We start from the raw sequence: 17,703 nt of genomic DNA on the forward strand, positions 1-17,703 counted from the left end.
ACTGATTGACAATCAATTTCACATGCTGTTGTGCAAATGGAATAGACCAGTAGTTCTCAAACTCGGTCCTCAGGACCCCACACAATGCATGTTTTGCAGTTAACCTGCAAGTGCACAGGTGTATTAATTACTCACTGAAACATTTCAAAAGGTCCACAGGTGGAGCTAATTATTTCACTTGTGATTCTGTGAGGAGACCTGCAAAACATGCACTGTGTGGGGTCCTGAGGACCGAGTTTGAGAACCTGTGGAATAGACAACAGGTGAAAATTATAGGCAATTAGCAAGACACCGCCAATAAAGGAGTTGTTCTGCAGGTGGTGACCACAGACCACTTCTCAGCTCCTATGCTTTCGTGCTGATGTTTCGGTTACTTTTGAAAGCTGGCGGTGCTTTCACTCTAGTGGTAGCATGAGATGGAGTCTACAACCCACACAAGTGGCTCAGGTAGTGCAGCTCATCCAGGATGGCACATCAATGTGAGCTGTGGCAAGAAGGTTTGCTGTGTCTGTCAGCGTAGTGTCCAGAGCATGGAGGCGCTACCAGGAGACAGGCCAGTACATCAGGAGACGTGGAGAAGGCCGTAGGAGGGCAACAACCCAGCAGCAGGACCGCTACCTCCGCCTTTGTGCAAGGAGGAACAGGAGGAGCACTTCCAGAGCCCTGCAAAATGACCCCCAGCAAGCCACAAATGTGCATGTGTCTACTCAAACGATCAGAAACAGACTCCATGAGGGTGGTATGAGGGCCCGACGTCCACAGGTGGGGGTTGTGCTTACAGCCCAACACCGTGCAGGACGTTTGGCATTTGCCAGAGAACACCAAAATTGGCAAATTCGCCACTGGCGCCCTGTGCTCTTCACAGATGAAAGCAGGTTCTCACTGAGCACATGTGACAGACGTGACAGAGTCTGGAGACGCCAAGGAGAATGTTCTGCTGTCTGCAACATCCTCCAGCATGACTGGTTTGGCAGTGGGTCAGTAATGGTGTGGGTGGCATTTCTTTGGGGGGCGGCACAGCCCTCCATGTGCTCGCCAGAGGTAGCCTGACTGCCATTAGGTACCGAGATGAGATCCTCAGACCCCTTGTGAGACCATATGCTGGTGCAGTTGGCCCTGGGCCCGCCCATTCCCCAGACCTGAATCCAATTGAGCACATCTGGGACATCATGTCTCGCTCCATCCACCAACGCCACATTGCACCAGACTGTCCAGCAGTTGGTGGATGCTTTAGTCCAGGTCTGGGAGGAGATCCCTCAGGAGACCATCCGCCACCTCATCAGGAGCATGCCCAGGCATTGTGGGGAGGTCATACAGGCACGTGGAGGTCACACACACACTACTGAGCCTCATTTTGACTTGTTTTAAGGACATTACATCAAAGTTGGATCAGCCTGTAGTGTGTTTTTCCACTTTAATTTTGAGTGTGACTCCAAATCCAGACCTCCATGGGTTAAGAAATTTGATTTCCATTGATAATATTTGTGTGATTTTGTTGTCAGCACATTCAACTATGTAAAGAACAAAGTATTTAATAAGAATATTTCATTCATTCAGATCTAGGATGTGTTATTTTAGTGGTCCCTTTATTTTTTTGAGCAGTGTATTTTCTACTATTGCGGTACATAGGGGCCCTTACAAACTTTTGCCCTGGGACCTAAAATATATCTAGTTACAGTATGCTTCTGGACCTTATCATTGTATTTGGTATAACATGAACTGGAGGGCTTTATAATGTTAAAGTGGGTAGGATGCCGTTTTTTACCACATATGCACCAAGGCCTGTAATGCGATAGATTTGGGTATTATATGCAGTGGGCAGCTCTATCTTTAGATGGTGTTGCCCAGTAGAAGACTATGGTTTTTTTTCATGTATTCCCCCTAAGAAGGATCCAACTGGATCCCTCCCAGCAACCCCTGTGGCACACGTATCACATTGGACATTATTACACATTTACTACTTACAATTATACCCTTTTCCTGTGCTTTTTATCCTCCCCTTTTTTTGCATTTTAGTACAGACTGACATAACTCAGAGGAGTACTTAACAGGTCTCCACTATTACTTGCAATGAAAGATTTAGTACAAAATAATAATAACTGATTTGATCCAATTTGCAATATTATTGCTGCTTCAAATGGGATCCTGATTAATGTAACCCCCACCCATCTCAGAGTTAAGCATACCAATTCTACTGTCATCATATAAATTGTGTGCATCGATCAGGTAACCAGGAGAGCCACATCACATGACCATTAATCCACCAGCAATGGCAGTACATGAAACTGTTACCTTTAAATTACATTTACAAAAATGGCAAGCTTCGGTGTGCACTGAAAAAAGTAAAGCGTTTAGGAAAATTATATATACAAATATACTCTTCATTTTAATTTTAGATTAGAAACGTGCTTAGCAGTCTTCTCTAGAAAAGGTTAGAGGTTCTTGTGCAGTTAATAAAGATGGATATTACTTAGAAGAAATGTTTAAAGTTGTGGAATAGATATATTCGTTGAGTTACAACTCAAAGTCTAAAATGTCACTTATCCCTTAATGATACTTCCACACAGATTATCAATTTTACTTTAGAGAACAATGAATGTTTCATTTTTATGACATTGACTAAGTTCACTGCATTCCTTCTACTCATGCTTGGGTTTTCATTTAAAAGAGCAGTTCATGAATTCCCTTAAGTCTGCTCAGCAATGAATGCTGGACTAATACACACCTCCTCTAAAACATAGGCAAATAAAAGGACCTTGTGAAGGAGAACGAGAAAGTATTCAACAAAAAGTTAAAAAAAAAAAAAGAAAGAAAAGTGCAGCAATCTACTTTATCATGGGTGACATGACAAGAGGACGTGCGTCAGGATACAGGACTGAATCTGAAACTTTGAAAAAATAAAATGCTGTGAATCATGGAGGGGAGGGGGTTATTGCTAATTACTATTAACATTAATCTGAAAAGAAAGAGGCATTAGAGATTTATGTCCTAGCTATAACAGATGAAGGTCACTGAACGAGAGTAGAAGTGGAAGGGAGGATATTTTATCATGTTGGAGAACGCAAAGAAATATGACAGAGTGGAAGTAAGTTATTACTACTAGCCGTCAGTATGGTTGAAATAGTGTAAAAGTGACCGAATCCTTCAAATATAGATTATACCCCATTCATGGTACTTTATAGTGCACATTTCTTCCTTTTCAATGATTGCTAAAGAAATAAAATAGACATTATGGGTCTTTTTAGTGTTGGATGTACATACTTTTTTTGCATAAGATACACATTTCAAATGTGTATATACATACTTCTGTATATAGAAGTTTTGCGTATTCTGGATTTGCATCCCTTAACACTTGGAGAGAAGAAACGGGGCTGTGCAATTCTAGGTTAGCTTAGGCTGACTACAGTAAAGGTGTGTTCATGTATTTGGGACATAGGCCCTCATTCCGAGTTGATCGCACCAAGCAATTTTTTGCTGCTGGTGCGATTAACTAATCTCCGCCTATGGGGGAGTGTATTTTAGCATAGCAGGGCTGTGTTCACTTGTGCAGCCCTGCTATGCTAAAAAAATTTCACTCAAAACAAGACCAGCCCTGGACATACTTACCCAGTGTGACGGGTCCACCGATAATAGTCACGGCTTTGACGTCAGACATCCGCCCTCCGTTTGCCTGGACATGTCTGCGTTTTTCCTACCACTTCCCGAAAATGGCTTCAAACGGTCAGTTGACGCCCCTTGACGCCTTCCTGCTGTCAATCTTCTTGCGGTCGCCGTTGCGACCGCTTTCTTTGCTGTCAGCGTCGTTGCCTGGTGACGTATGTTACAGCGCAACAACGCGCGTGCGCAATGCGCATGCGCATTCCAGACCCGATCGCACCACTGCGAAGAAGTGCAGCGTGCGATCGGGTCAGAATGAGGGCCATAATAAGATATTAATGCATCCTTGTAATATGACTTATTGGGGGAGATTCAATTGCTTGAAAAGTCAGTTGGGTGTCTGTTTTTTCCTATCTCATAGACAGGAAATAACAGACACTCAACCGACTTTTCAAACATTTGAATTCCCCCCTTTATCTCTTGTGGGCAATGTCAGACTGGGGCATGAAGAAGCCACTTGGGGGAATGCAATGATAGTGGCCCTGTTTAGGGGTTTGACCAGCTGCAACAGAGGTTTGGCTAACTCTTAGAGTGTGCATGGTCTGGGCCATTTGATAAATATATACAGTAAGTACCAGTGACGTGTAGATCCCAGGTAAATACTGCTAGTGCATGCATGATAATGTACCAGATTAATAACAGTAATACACTGTAGAAAATAAACAAATCTTAAAATATCTTTTTTCACATAAATTATTATTTCACTATTTATTTCTGCCAGTAAAATTATTATTAAATATGCATTATAAAATACAAATGTGTGCAAATATTGGTACGAGAGATCACCATTTGCTTATGTTTCAGCAATTTATGGTGAAGCAACCCTAATACTGAAAAAAAATTTCAAGTTAGATTGTGATAGATTGGATGGAAGTGAATCATTTCTAAATGTATATGGGTATATAATATAGGTGCTTTAGATTTTTTTCTACTGTCAACATTGATTAAATAAACAATGCAGTATCATAACAGTAATACTAAAAATATAATACTCAACGAATTGCAAAAGCCATTTAAATCATTAATACAGTGGAGATCACAACAGATTGCTGTGTCGCTCATGAAATGTCTACATTATAAAACATTTGATTGTCTTTTACCTCCTACACAAAATCTGTTTGTATTAAAACACATGGATGTTTATGCATTAAACAGCAGCTGCTAAACTTATTTTTTTTAAATACTAAAATACCAGTTGTATGTATATATATACTGTTAGTTACTGTATTTATAATAACATTCTCTGATATGTACTTAATGTACTTAATGATACAAATATATTGCTATTTCATGTACTATGTGATACAAATATATTGCAATTTCATGTACCCGGCACCCGCCTGCCCCCTCCTCTCTTAAAACGCTTCTGCTCCCTACACCTATTCAAAGTACTTAACTCTCCATCAGTGATGCATATGGGGCATCATGCGATGCATATGGGGCATCATGCTGCGTTGTGTACGCATTGCTGTCCCACTACAAAATGCTGCCATATGCAGCAACACTGTAGCAGGACACATCTGTAGCTGATTTTTCCATTGCATATGGAGGCAACGAGAGCTCTGGCAATCAGAAACTTCTTAGAGCTGGGGCCAGAACCACACATCAGACAGTATATTGCATTTAAAACAGTACCAGGGGTGGCAGTTATGACCTGTGTGAATTGACATGGGCTCAAGGCATGCCCTCTCAGTGATGCAGATGTAATAGCTACCTCCCCTTCCCTGGTACCATTCCCCACTATTCCCACTGGCTCAGGCTGGATAGGTGCCCTGGATTGAATGGCCAAAGTATGTTGATCCTCTCCCCTGCACTCCCAACCCCCAAACAAGTTCCTCTCTCTCACAGGCTTCTCTCTCCTCAAAGCTTCACCCCCCTTATTTGTAGCACCCCCTCCCCCAAACAAGTTCCTCTCTCTCAGAGGTCTCTCTCCCCTTAGAGATCCAATCCCCACCCCGATTTGCGACATCCCTGACACCACCCCCTTCCACAAACAGGTTCCTCTATTTCCCTATCTCAAAGCTATCTCTTCCCTCGCTGCTCCAACTCCCCCCCTCAAGTCACTGCACCTCCAAACCCCCCCTCTCTCTTCCTCTTTCTCACAGCTTTCAACTCCCTCCCAAACTGTGGCTAGATTACGGGTTATTGTGAGGTTAAATTGCTATGTGCTTCCCCAGCCACGGAACTCAGTACACATCAACTCTTGGTAGAGAGTTCCTCTCTCACAGGTTTGTCTCCCCTCACAGTTCCTTCCTTCCCCTTGACCGATTCATGGCTCCTCTGACAACCCCTTCCCAAAACAAGTTCCTTATTCTCACAGCTATCTCTCTAGGGATGGCCATCGGTGAGATACCCATTGATGATTACCATCAATGGTACCATTGATGGGTAACCTTGATGGTGTGAAACCATCTGCAAGGCAACCATCAATGGTTTCACCCACCGATGGTCACCCTTGCTTTACAACACAGTAGGCTGTGGGCCATTAAGAGCAAGGGGGTGGAACTTCATAGAAGTGTCTGGGGCGGAGCTAAGCTCTGTCTCAGCAATTTGTAAAAAAGATGTATATTCATTGCTTCTGCATCACCGATGGTGGGAAGCCATCTGGTTCTCCATCATCGATGTCAAAAGTATTCTACATTGGTCATAGACCATTGATGATTTTGAATCTTTGATGGTCATCCCTATGTCTCTCCCATCACAGCCACAAATCCCCGTCCTGATTCACAGCACCCCAAAACCGCCCCCCAAGCTAGTTCCTCTCGCTCACAGCTATCAAATGCCCTGAACTCCGGGCCACCTACAGAAGAACTGGCTTGCATGATATGCTAAAACTGTACTACAAATTAAGGTTAACAATAAATTCAAACATTTTATATTGCAATATTCTTCTGTTGTCTTCTACAGGTTCAAAATATATACACTGGATCACATAGTTGATATAGAACTATCATATCAGACAGGGAGGCAATCACAAGACCACCTGTCACGATCCCAACGCCGGAATCCTGACAGGCAGTAAAATGCCATCGCCGGAATACCGTCGCCACAGGCTTTTCTCCTTCTGTGGGAGTCCACGACACCCATAGAGGGAGAATAGCTCCTGCAGCAATCGCAGAAAACCACCGTGCCCACAGCGTGGTGAGCGCAACAAAACCCGCAAAGGACTTTCTAGCGCTTGCTCCACTGCCGGCATACTGGTGGCCGGGATACCGCTGGCGGGATCATGATAGCCGGAATCCCGGCCGCCGGTAAAAGGTATATATTCCATTAGACATTGTATAGTAGCACTAGGAACAGTTTTTACTAATCCTTTGTAAGATTTCTACTACTGTCATGGGGTTTTGTCTGCAAGAAAAAATATCCTCAAGAGGATTTCTGCTTAAATGTTCTACAATCAAACATAGCTCTATCCACAAAAATGTTCTTGTTTTGCAGGACAATCATGTGAAATTTGAAAACTGTCCCATAAAAGTGTCAAGTCTGCTCCTCAGAATTCAAAATAAAGTGTGACTAGGGAAACTGCATCACCCAGTAAAATCTAGCAATGAATAATAGGCAGTGATCTTGCATACCTACAAGCCTGTTTATACTGTGCAAAACAGACAACCTTAAAAAAAACTGCAGCAGCACACATTCAATATTCCCACTCTAAAGAGAGCATCAACAATCAAATTGTGGTTAATTGAAATTGATTTGAGTTTATAACCCCTTTATCGCTAAATCGCTGGAAAGAAGCAAAATGTTAAGAATGCCTCTAGCTTTATAGGAGCTGAAAACTGTAAAAACCAAGTTCCTGCAGGACCAGACCCTGCTTCAAATCTTCTTGTTGACAAGAGAAGCCAGCACTTGTCAAACTTATTAGTCCCTTGGCATCTTTAGTGAATTGCTGCACAGAATCCTAAAGGGAAATGCTTCTGTAGAGTCCTAGGGTTTCCTGTTTAAACGATGGGGGAGTAAAGGTTATCATCACTTTCGGCTCAGTTTGTAGAGTCCATTTGACAGTAGGAAGTTCAAGTAAATCATTTTTATTGCACACCAGTGTATTTACTAACACCCTGGGAGGGCCAGTGATAAAGTAAGAGATCAAAGCTTTGTCATACAGCAGCTACTTCTTCAAACCAACTGGAGGCTGCAGCACAATGAAAAAAGAGGGCTTTGTTAGCAGGGAAATATTTGTAGAATTATTCATTTTATATGCTAAACCATCCCTCCTCCTTGCAGTCTACCTTTCTTTCTGTTTTCACAAAACAGCCAGGCTAAATAATGAACCCAAAGCTGTGCCCTTTGGTAGTGTGATAGCTCATTACCCACGAGCGGCCTCCATCTGCCCTCATGGCTGCACAGGGAGCCATTATGATTATGATGGAAATCTCAGAAGCCATTACCAAGATGCAACAGAGGGCCTACTGCAGACAGCCTAATGGACTAATTTGTAATTGGAAGAGGGAAATGAGTTAGCAAGCACAGGCCTGGTTTTGATGAACGTGGAAGAAGTGCGCATGCTAAATGTGATAAATGAACAGGAATGCTTGTTTTCGCAGTTGGTTTTTACAAGACCTTCAATCTCTCCTGGGGATCAGAGGCGTGCTGACAGGCCCTTGAGAGGGAGGAGTGAAAGGCTCTGGGGAAGCAGGGTATGCACAGAGATTATAACAAGGGATAAATCTGAGAAAGGAAAGCTAATGGCAATTAAAACACACACACACACACACACAAGGAAATGACTGCATCTGTCAGGAAAGCAGTAATTAGGGATCTTTCTGCGTGCATATCTTTAGTCATTAAAATAGAAAATGAATGTGCACCATGGCATTTGCTTAGTTAATATGTAAAAATGTATTCAAAATTGTCTGAAGGGAAGCATTGTGTAATCTAATGTAGAACTCTGCATGCCTAGCTACTGGAGTTCATTTGCTGATCACAAAAGTATAGTGATTTCCCATGTGTCATATAAGAGTTTCATAGTGTGATTATTCTGGTAGTTGGACCCTAAAGGTAATTAGTACTCATCCATACAAAGCAGATTAGGCAGCTCAGAGACTAAAAGATAGAAAATAAAATGGGTATACTGTTTAATCGCTATTAACATAAATCTGTATGGTTAAATACACCTCCAGAGACAACAATGCAGTGATTGTGTAAATGGTGGCTGGTGAATTCCCATGAAATCTCAATTAAAGTTACAGATCTAATTGCCCACTTCAAAGATCTGATAAATGTGAGAAAAGAAGAATTGAAAATCATACATAAGAGAACTTAAACTTCTGGTTCTCTTATAACCATATACTGTAGGACACCTCAATTACAGTGGACAATGTAAAGCTGGCAAGCCAAGAAAATATACATCCTTCCTATGTATAAATTGGCAGAGAGCATAAGAAAAGATTGAAATCTTGGGTGATCTTCATCTTTTATTGTGGTTACCATCTCATCAATATTCCCTGCACGGTAAAATAAAGCTGGGTAAACGTATGATACGATATAGCACACGACGGCCAGGGTAATTTTCTTTACATGACAAAAAAAGAAATAAATATCTCTAAACAGGTGCTACTTAGAGGAGGTTTTCCTAGCAGCTGTTTGTATGGGGTAGTCACTCCCCACAATGATATATAAATACAAAACAAACAACAAATAAACAGCGCTAACTGGATAGTGTATATAGTGTTAAAAACAAGGTAATCTAAAAAACCTTAATTGTTCAAACATTTAATTCTGGTTAAAAATTTTATATATATATATATATATATATAAGTAAGTATTCATTAATACCCCCAGCTACACGAAGCTGGGATACACATGTACAATCTAAAAACAATAAGCATGCAGCATTAATATAGTGTCCTCTCTCCAAGATCAAATATCAGGGATTTTTTGTATATATACAGTTCTGTGGGCTACAGTCCATATAAAGATGTATTGTCACAGACCGATGGCAGAGGTCCTAGATGGTATTATGCATATATTTACCAGTCCCAAGGTATTTATAAAGGGAAGAATCCTCCTCGTGTTGGGCCTTTTATGGCAAAGTAGCACCAAGTTGGCAATGGTGTGCAGCACGTTCAATGGAGTCCCCTTTAACCTGTGTAGCTTGGACCGAAGGTGACCTGAAGTTATCCAATGGATGATGAATTGCAAAAGCAAGCCTGATGCGTTTCGCTGTTGTGCACAGCTTTTTCAAACCTTTGAAAAAGCTATGCACAACAGCGAAACGCGTCAGGCTTGCTTCTCTCCGGTCTAAGGGATTCTGTGGACTCTGATTGCATCATCCCGCAGCCGCATACTGCTATACCTCTGTATAGGACACACAGGACAGTCTCTTCCTGACGGCCCCGGTTTACTGGTAACTTGTTGCAGCGGCAGCTATAACTCCTAGCTGCCGCTGTCCCCTGATTATATTAATTCCTGCTGTTATTTATCTCTGATTTGATTCTTCAGCATTGGCTACAGTGTCAGTTATATCTTTTTGCTGCTGCCCTTGCCACATTGTTATGCAGGATTTACAATGTATCTTTTGTTGCTAGTCCCGGTCCTCCACAATACACGGAGCACAGTATCAGTCACATTTCGGCTATTCACTTAAATTGTTATTACTAGTGCCTGACTATTTGGTGTGGACATTGCATCTGAATCTTTTCAATCTTAGGACGTGGTTCTGTACACATTTCCAACTGAGTGGAGATATATGTAGAGGCTTAGTCAAGCATTTATGTACCCCAACTCAATTTCTCTTGACTTTTTGTGTTATGCATACTGATTTATGAGCACATCAGAAAGCTACAGTACCCTTTGCAAGTTTGAGATATATGCCTACACCAGGATTAACCCTTTGTGTTTTGTACTAATGGCATCATTTTCTGCTTCATATTTTATTGAGCACATTATGAATCTCCTTGCTCTCTCTTTTGTGGACTCTCACCAGTGATCTGGAGGAATTAACCTATGCTAACATCAACACCTCCGCTAACATTGGTAGCAGATCCACCTTTTGTTCCTTCTTACTGTATCTATTCCAGAATTTCACATTTTTCAAGTGATCTCTCATCAGTGATCTGACGAGTGTGTTGCGACATTAACAACATTCTACTATCATACCACACTGAATACGCACAATACCATCCGAACTTGGAAGCTAAACAGTGTTGGGCTTGGTTAGTACTTGGATGGGAGATCACCTGGGAATACCGAGTGCAGTAGAATAGGAATCTGGTTTTCACTCCTTGCCTAACACTGACAGCAGAATCACTGTTAATTTCTTCCTTCAATCTTTCTTAATATTTCCATAATATCTGCATAATATTTTCAATACTTGCATAATTTTTATAACACTCTTTGATTAATCATTATATTATAGGTTACTTTGTATAGTTATAACATAAGTATCCTTTCTGTGAACCCCCTCTATCGACCAGGTGGTCTCTATTATTATTAACAAGCATTTGCAGGTGGAGCGGCTTGGCCTATAATTCAATATATGAACTTATCTGAGGTGATTTCACATGACCACAACTTTTTAGATGTATGCATTTTACTCTTATATGTTGTTTGTCCCCCATGATTGGATACACTGGATTTTTTTAGAAGATATTTTAAAAAAAAAATGTGTGTTTTAAACCCTTATAATATTTAGATTTGTTTACAATGCTTAAAGAGTGCACCCACAAAGGAGTCTTTCTTCTTCTCTAATTTTGCTCACACAGGGCAGAGGCTACTGTTGGTAGTGGAGACACAGGGGCAGAGGCTGCTGTCGGGAACAGGCACTGGGCAGAGGATGTGCCTGTTCCCCTGGCCCATGAATCATGATAATGTACTTTGTTATGTTTATTTGTTTTGTTTTTTTTACAAATATGCTAATATTTTGTGGCTGATTGGGTGCTGCACATGCTCAGCTTGCTAGCAAGTTAGAGTAGATGGCTCTGCAGGAAAAATTTATCTCACATCAGAAAAACTGACTCGGCAAAAGGAGCAGTTTTTGGGAAGTAATAACTTTATGATGGAAGCATGATTTATTTTGAAAAAATTGTCAAATTTAAGTATGAGAATTCAAAACTTCTCATTTACCAGTTTTTCATTATGAATATGCCCCTAAAACTTAATCTCATTTCTAGTCTGTTGAATCTACAGAATATTACAGCATCCACCCAATTACTCAATACATTATCACTTACATGATGCTTCCCATAGAGGTGCTCCAGGAACTGCATGCTGAAGTTTTCCCAAGGTTTCTTTAGTTTTCTGTAGTGTAACAATGGAGGAGGATTTTTGGTCACTAATTTTACAATAGTTACTACAAGGATATGTACAAGCAGAAAAGATAAGACACTATAGGCTCATATGAAAAAATTGTGGGTTTTGGTGTTAATTAAATACATGTACTAAAACTCCATATAATTTGGTGTTTATCAATTTTAATATTTTAAATAAGTCTGGTTATATTCAAGAAATGGAATAATATAATTTCTTATCATAGAAAAGGAGATGGTCTTAGGGGACAGCATATCAGGTGATAGAGGAAAAGGACCTTTGAAGAGAGGTTGCCAGGGGTGAAGACAAGGAGTTGGTTCCAGGGATGAATTCTAGGGAGAGGTTTTAGTGGGAAGTGAGTAGACAGTGCCAAGGAATTGGGCTGCAGTAATAGGACCATAAAGTAGTGTTAGGACAGTGGGAGGGTGTCAGGAGACATGGTGCCAGGAGAGAAAGGAAAGGACCCAGGGAAGGGGTGACGTTTACAACCTACTTTTCTTTCTGTGGTCTGGAAGATCCGGGGATGGTGAGGTCCTGGTGGGATATATCAATAAGGATTGCATCATTGCAGCACAACCTCTTGTGAGGAGTTGGTCCCCGGAAAAGGGGTAAAAATAATATATGACTCTCATAATTCTTTACTGTCTGTTATATATCATATTTATTTCCTCCTCCGTCTCTTTGTCTTCATTTTCAGTCTCTCTCTTTTTCTGTCTTTGTCTCATAATCATGTCACTTGTCTATTTTTCTCTTTATGCTGGATGCCTTTTCATGCTACCTATTGCTATGCAGGTCAGCCACCCATTCCTACACCAGGATCTGTATGAAATACCTACAATCAAAATCCCGACGGTCGAAATTCCGACAACAATTGACCGACGGTCAAAATCCCGACAAGGTCAAAATCCCGACATGGACAAAGTACCGATATTTAAAATACCGACAAGGTCAAAATACCGACATGTAAAATGTCGAAATGATGTTTTCATTGTTTTTTTGTATGTCACATAGGTCGACATGAACACAATAAAAGTGTACCGTGTCCACTCGCATGGCTCGCTGCTCTATTATATTCCCCCTCCAGGTCCACTGGGATGGTAAAGTATGAACAAGTCGGTTTCAATTAAAAAATCATGAAAAATTCATGTTGGCAATTTGACCTGTCGACATTTTACATGTCGGTATTTTGACCTGGTCGGTATTTTAAATGTTGGTATTTTGTCCGTGTCGGTATTTTGACCATGTCGGGATTTTGAACATCAGGATTTTGATTGTCGGTAAATTGACTGCATCCCCCTACACCAGCTGGTGGCGTGACTTGGCTCACCTGCCACTGCAAATCCTTTACTTGCTGGTAATGTGCTATAGATTCTACTTTCCAGCATTGAGTGGTACAAAGTCAACATTTACTATGTAGTCTGTCATAAGGTCAATACCAGAGAGTCAATGATGTTATATTGACATGTTAACATCTACAAAATGTCAACACACCTAAAATGGTGACATCGCGTTTCAACATAGTCAAAATGTTGACAATAGAAATGTTAGGGTTAGCATTAACATTGCTTGTTGACATTGCGGATCTATGTACTAAGCATTGGAGAGTGATAACTTTCATGGTGATAAATTACTTGCCAATCCGCTTCTAACTGCCATGTTACAAGCTGTATTTGAAAAATGACAGGAGCTGATTGTCTGGCACTTTCTCCACTTCATTACTCTCCAAGGCTTAGTACATCTCCCCCATTGTCACTATGTCACTATTTTGTCAGTGTCAACATGGTGCAATCCAACCTTGTGGTTGTTGACATGCTGAAAATGTCAACCATGTCAATATTATGCTGCCAACAAGCCAAGATATACCATAACCATTGGCATTTGTGTGAGTGGCAGATCAGCATAGTAATTTCACTAAGCTGCTTCTGTGCACAGGACCATCTTAGCAGCATAGTAGGCCCTGGACAAAACAATGCACTGGGGCCCCTACACAACCATTCATCGGAATCAGTTATAAAATTCTAAACTTAACACTTCTGCATATCTGCGTCGTCTCTCCACATGCTTCCAGGCAGTGAATAGCTGTCAGCAGTCTTATTTACTGTCTGGATGCCTCACCAATCTGATTTGTGATCACCACCCGCCATTGCTCAGAGGCCCCTAGAATTGTGGGTCCCGTTCAGCTGCCCAGTGTGCCTATATGTTAAGATGGACCTGTCTGTACACAGTAGGTAGGGCTGCTTTGGCATTGGAAACAGTGCTAGGAAGTCACTGCTCTTTTGCTTTTAGCCTGCACAGAGGAATAAAAAACTGTTTGTTTATTTGTTTGTTTGTTTTTTGTTCCAATGAAACATTCCAGGCCCTTAAGGCCCGTACACACTGGTCGATATATCGGCCGTTCTCTTGAACGGCCGATATATCGCGGGACCGTCGGCCAGTGTGTACGGCCGATACGTCTGTGAACTCCGTCATTCACAGACGTATCGTGTTGGCCGCGCAGCACAGCCGACGGCCAATATATCTACCGATATATTGGCGCGTCGCTGTGTGTGTATGGGGCGGTTGGCCGACCGCCCCCGTACACATGCTGCGGCGGCCGGCGGTGATTGACAGGTGAACTGGGCGGGCTTGTGTACACGCCCGCCCAGTTCATGACGTCAGTCCCCGACGGATCGGGCAGTGTGTATGCTGAACACACTGCCCGATCCGTCCATAGATATATCTGCAGATGAATTGATCTGCAGATATATCTATCAGTGTGTACCCACCTTTAGTGAAGTTTATACAATATAAAACTGAAAAATAGAATTAATAGGTAAAACCACTAAAAACATTTTCAAAAAAAGTTGTATAATCAAATTGTGGGTATAATTGTTTTTAATTTCTACTGTTTAAAAAAAGAATTATGAACATGCATGAACCAGACATGTACATATTACAGACTTGTTGCAAATAGAACTATTTTCCATAGTTAGTTTCATCAAGCTGTTTTTTTTCAAAGGCTCATACAAATGGAATATATGTTCTATCATTTATATGAATGTTCTATTAAAAATACATCATGTATACTTTGTATACATTCTAAAGTCAACCCATACAGTAATATAAAAATAAATGTGTATGTTTCATTATTTGTGTGCCAGACTATTTAGTTTATTTGCATAATATTCCCTAGTGAGACCAGTAATCTGCTGTACAGTATAACATTAAACACAAAGTCGTTCTTTCAGTTTCTGCAAAGCAGGATACTGGTGATGTTGGCCTGTCTAGTTTTCAATATCACCCTATTTTCTTCAAGCTAAACATCAAAAAAGCAATGTTTTAATATATGTTGGCAACACAGGATGCAGCAAAGGAGACTTCCGTTTTCAAGACATATAAATTTAAGTCCATGTGAATTCTCTGTGTTTATTTTTCCTTGATAACTGTTGTTCCTTATTCTCTCTAAGCGAGGCACCTAGAGATTGTGTTGGCTTGTTTCCATGGTGACAACTTAAAAAAAGTAATTTTAAAAAGCTGTTTCTTTCCATCGTTATTTCATAAGAGTGTAACATTAACAGATTGTTCCACTGATCTTAGGCCTAACATGGAGGCAGAAAAATGAGTGGAGCATTTCATATAAATACACAAGTATTGATGCTGTTTGCATTGGTTCAATGCCGAATCAGGTAACAAAAGTATCACAGTTGCCGAGGGCACCTGGGAGGCAATAAAATATACGACTGCATGAAAGCTGACTTTTCTCTTATGAATAGCTGGATTTGAAATGAAGTTGTTAGCATTTTTCTTACCCTGTAAAGTTAGGGGCCAGCTCAAAATAAAGGACTCTATGCAAAATCTGCCTAGGCAGAAGTACTTAGAAAGAACATTGTGACTTTTTTTTAACTATTAAAATGCCACTATTTCTCCCCCAAAACTTTATTATGGTCTAATGGGAAATTTTAAATATAGCATGATTATTTCCCAAACCTTATTAAATACCAGAAAGCAACTAACAAGATGCCTCTTAGCTGTACTATCATACGACAAGAGTGCAATATTACTGCAAAGATATAGAATAAACAGAAACACACTTTTTTATTTTATTTATTTACTGTATGTAATTTTATATTTGAATAAAATACAAACTCTTTCACACTTCTAAATGGTTGTTTGGAGAGATGGACTCGATGGAGTAAATTTACTAAAACTTCTAAAACAGAGAATGTTTACCATATTAGATTCTATCATTTTCTAAAATGCAATAGAGAAACGATAGACAGCATCTGATTGGTTGTTATGAGCAATATCACCAATTCTCTGTTTAGAAGCTTTAGTATATTTATCCCTAGGTTTTATTTGGTTAGATGTTGGCATACGTGTGTGTGTGTGGGGGGGCATAGTTTTTGAGAGGGATATTTTGTTGCTGTATGTTTTATTCTTTGTCTCCAATTGTTGGATGGAAAAAAGAGATATAAAGAACAAGTTTCTGGCGAACCCAGGGCTGTATTATGCATAAGGTTGACTAGGCTGAAACCTAGGTGCCCTGCAGGGACTAGGAGAGCATCAATTATTTTTTGTCAAGGCATAGCTTACTTGCGCCTTAGGGTTCCTATGGTTAAAGGCACTTTGCACTCTGTCCAGTAGCAAGGCATACTCACAGTCAGCTGCGGTTTGTTTTGAGACAATGGAGGGGGTGCAGCAGACTTATAGTGCACCCAGGGGCGTATCTACACATTGGCCAGGATGGCACTCGCCAGGGGCGCCACCTGACCGTGCCACCCTCTGCCAATGGGTGGAATCCCTTAAGCCGTAGTGTCTGGCAATACCTGTTGTGCCGAGCTGCCTTTGCATTGCCTGGGATGGAGGGCAGAGGATTGCTCAGCAGGCAGGAGCTGGCACCGGTGTCCATCCCGCAATGCACTACAGGGAAGAAACTGAAAATAAACTACAGCTCCCAGCAAACCTTGCTTTTGGGAGCTCCCAGCGGCAAGGGCTGCTGGGAGCTGTAGTTTTTCTTTCAGTTTCTTCACGTAGTTTGGTGCCATGCCAGACACCGGCACCAGCTCCTACCTGCTGAGTGATCCTCCACCCTCCATCCCAGGCAGCGCGGCACAGCAGGTATTGCCAGACACTACGACTATCTGCTGGGATGTTGTGGGGTGGGAACTAGGGCTGCGTGCTGTTTTGGGAGTGGGGAAGACTACTACTATGTGCTAAGAGTGGACTACAGCTATGTGCTCGGAGGGAGATGGGGACTATGGCTATGTGCAGGGAGGGGTACTATGGCTATCTATGTTGGCAAAGAACTATTGTTATGTGATGGGAGGGAGGTGGGGACTACTGTATGACTGTGTTGGGCGAGGTGGAGACTACGGCTTTGTGCTGGGGTGACTACGCCTATTGCTTGGGGAGGTGGGGGCTATGGCTGTTTACTAGGAGGGGACTATGGCTATGTGCTGGGAGGGGGGTGGGGACTATGACTATATGACTGTGGGGGCATATCTGGCACTGTGGGGGCTTATCTGGCACTATGGGGGCATATGTGTATCTGGTACTGTTGTGGCATACCTGGCACTGTGGGGGCATATCTGGCACTATGAGGGCATATCTGGCACTGTGGGGGCATGTGTATCTGGCAAAGTGGGGGCCTATCTGGCAACATGGGGACATATCTGGCAACATCGGGGAATATGTGTATCTGGCACTGTGGGGGCATATCAGGCACTATGAGGGCATATCTTGCACTGTGGGGGCATGTGTATCTGGCAATGTGGGGGCCTATCTGACAACGTGGGGACATATCTGGCAACATGGGGGGAT

At 41.6% G+C, this 17,703-nt stretch overlaps 1 protein-coding gene and 1 pseudogene across 10 annotated transcripts in view; both read left to right on the forward strand.

Moving 5' to 3' along the window:
* Nucleotides 1–17,703, forward strand: part of AUTS2 (activator of transcription and developmental regulator AUTS2) — a 1,933,147-nt gene that overhangs the window by 1,417,992 nt on the left and 497,452 nt on the right. The gene's annotated exons all lie outside the window — the stretch shown is intronic.
* LOC135051542 (5S ribosomal RNA) lies at nt 10,742–10,860 on the forward strand (annotated as a pseudogene).

Source organism: Pseudophryne corroboree, chromosome 2 (assembly GCF_028390025.1).
Source record: "Pseudophryne corroboree isolate aPseCor3 chromosome 2, aPseCor3.hap2, whole genome shotgun sequence".
In the NCBI taxonomy this organism is placed as follows: domain Eukaryota; kingdom Metazoa; phylum Chordata; class Amphibia; order Anura; family Myobatrachidae; genus Pseudophryne; species Pseudophryne corroboree.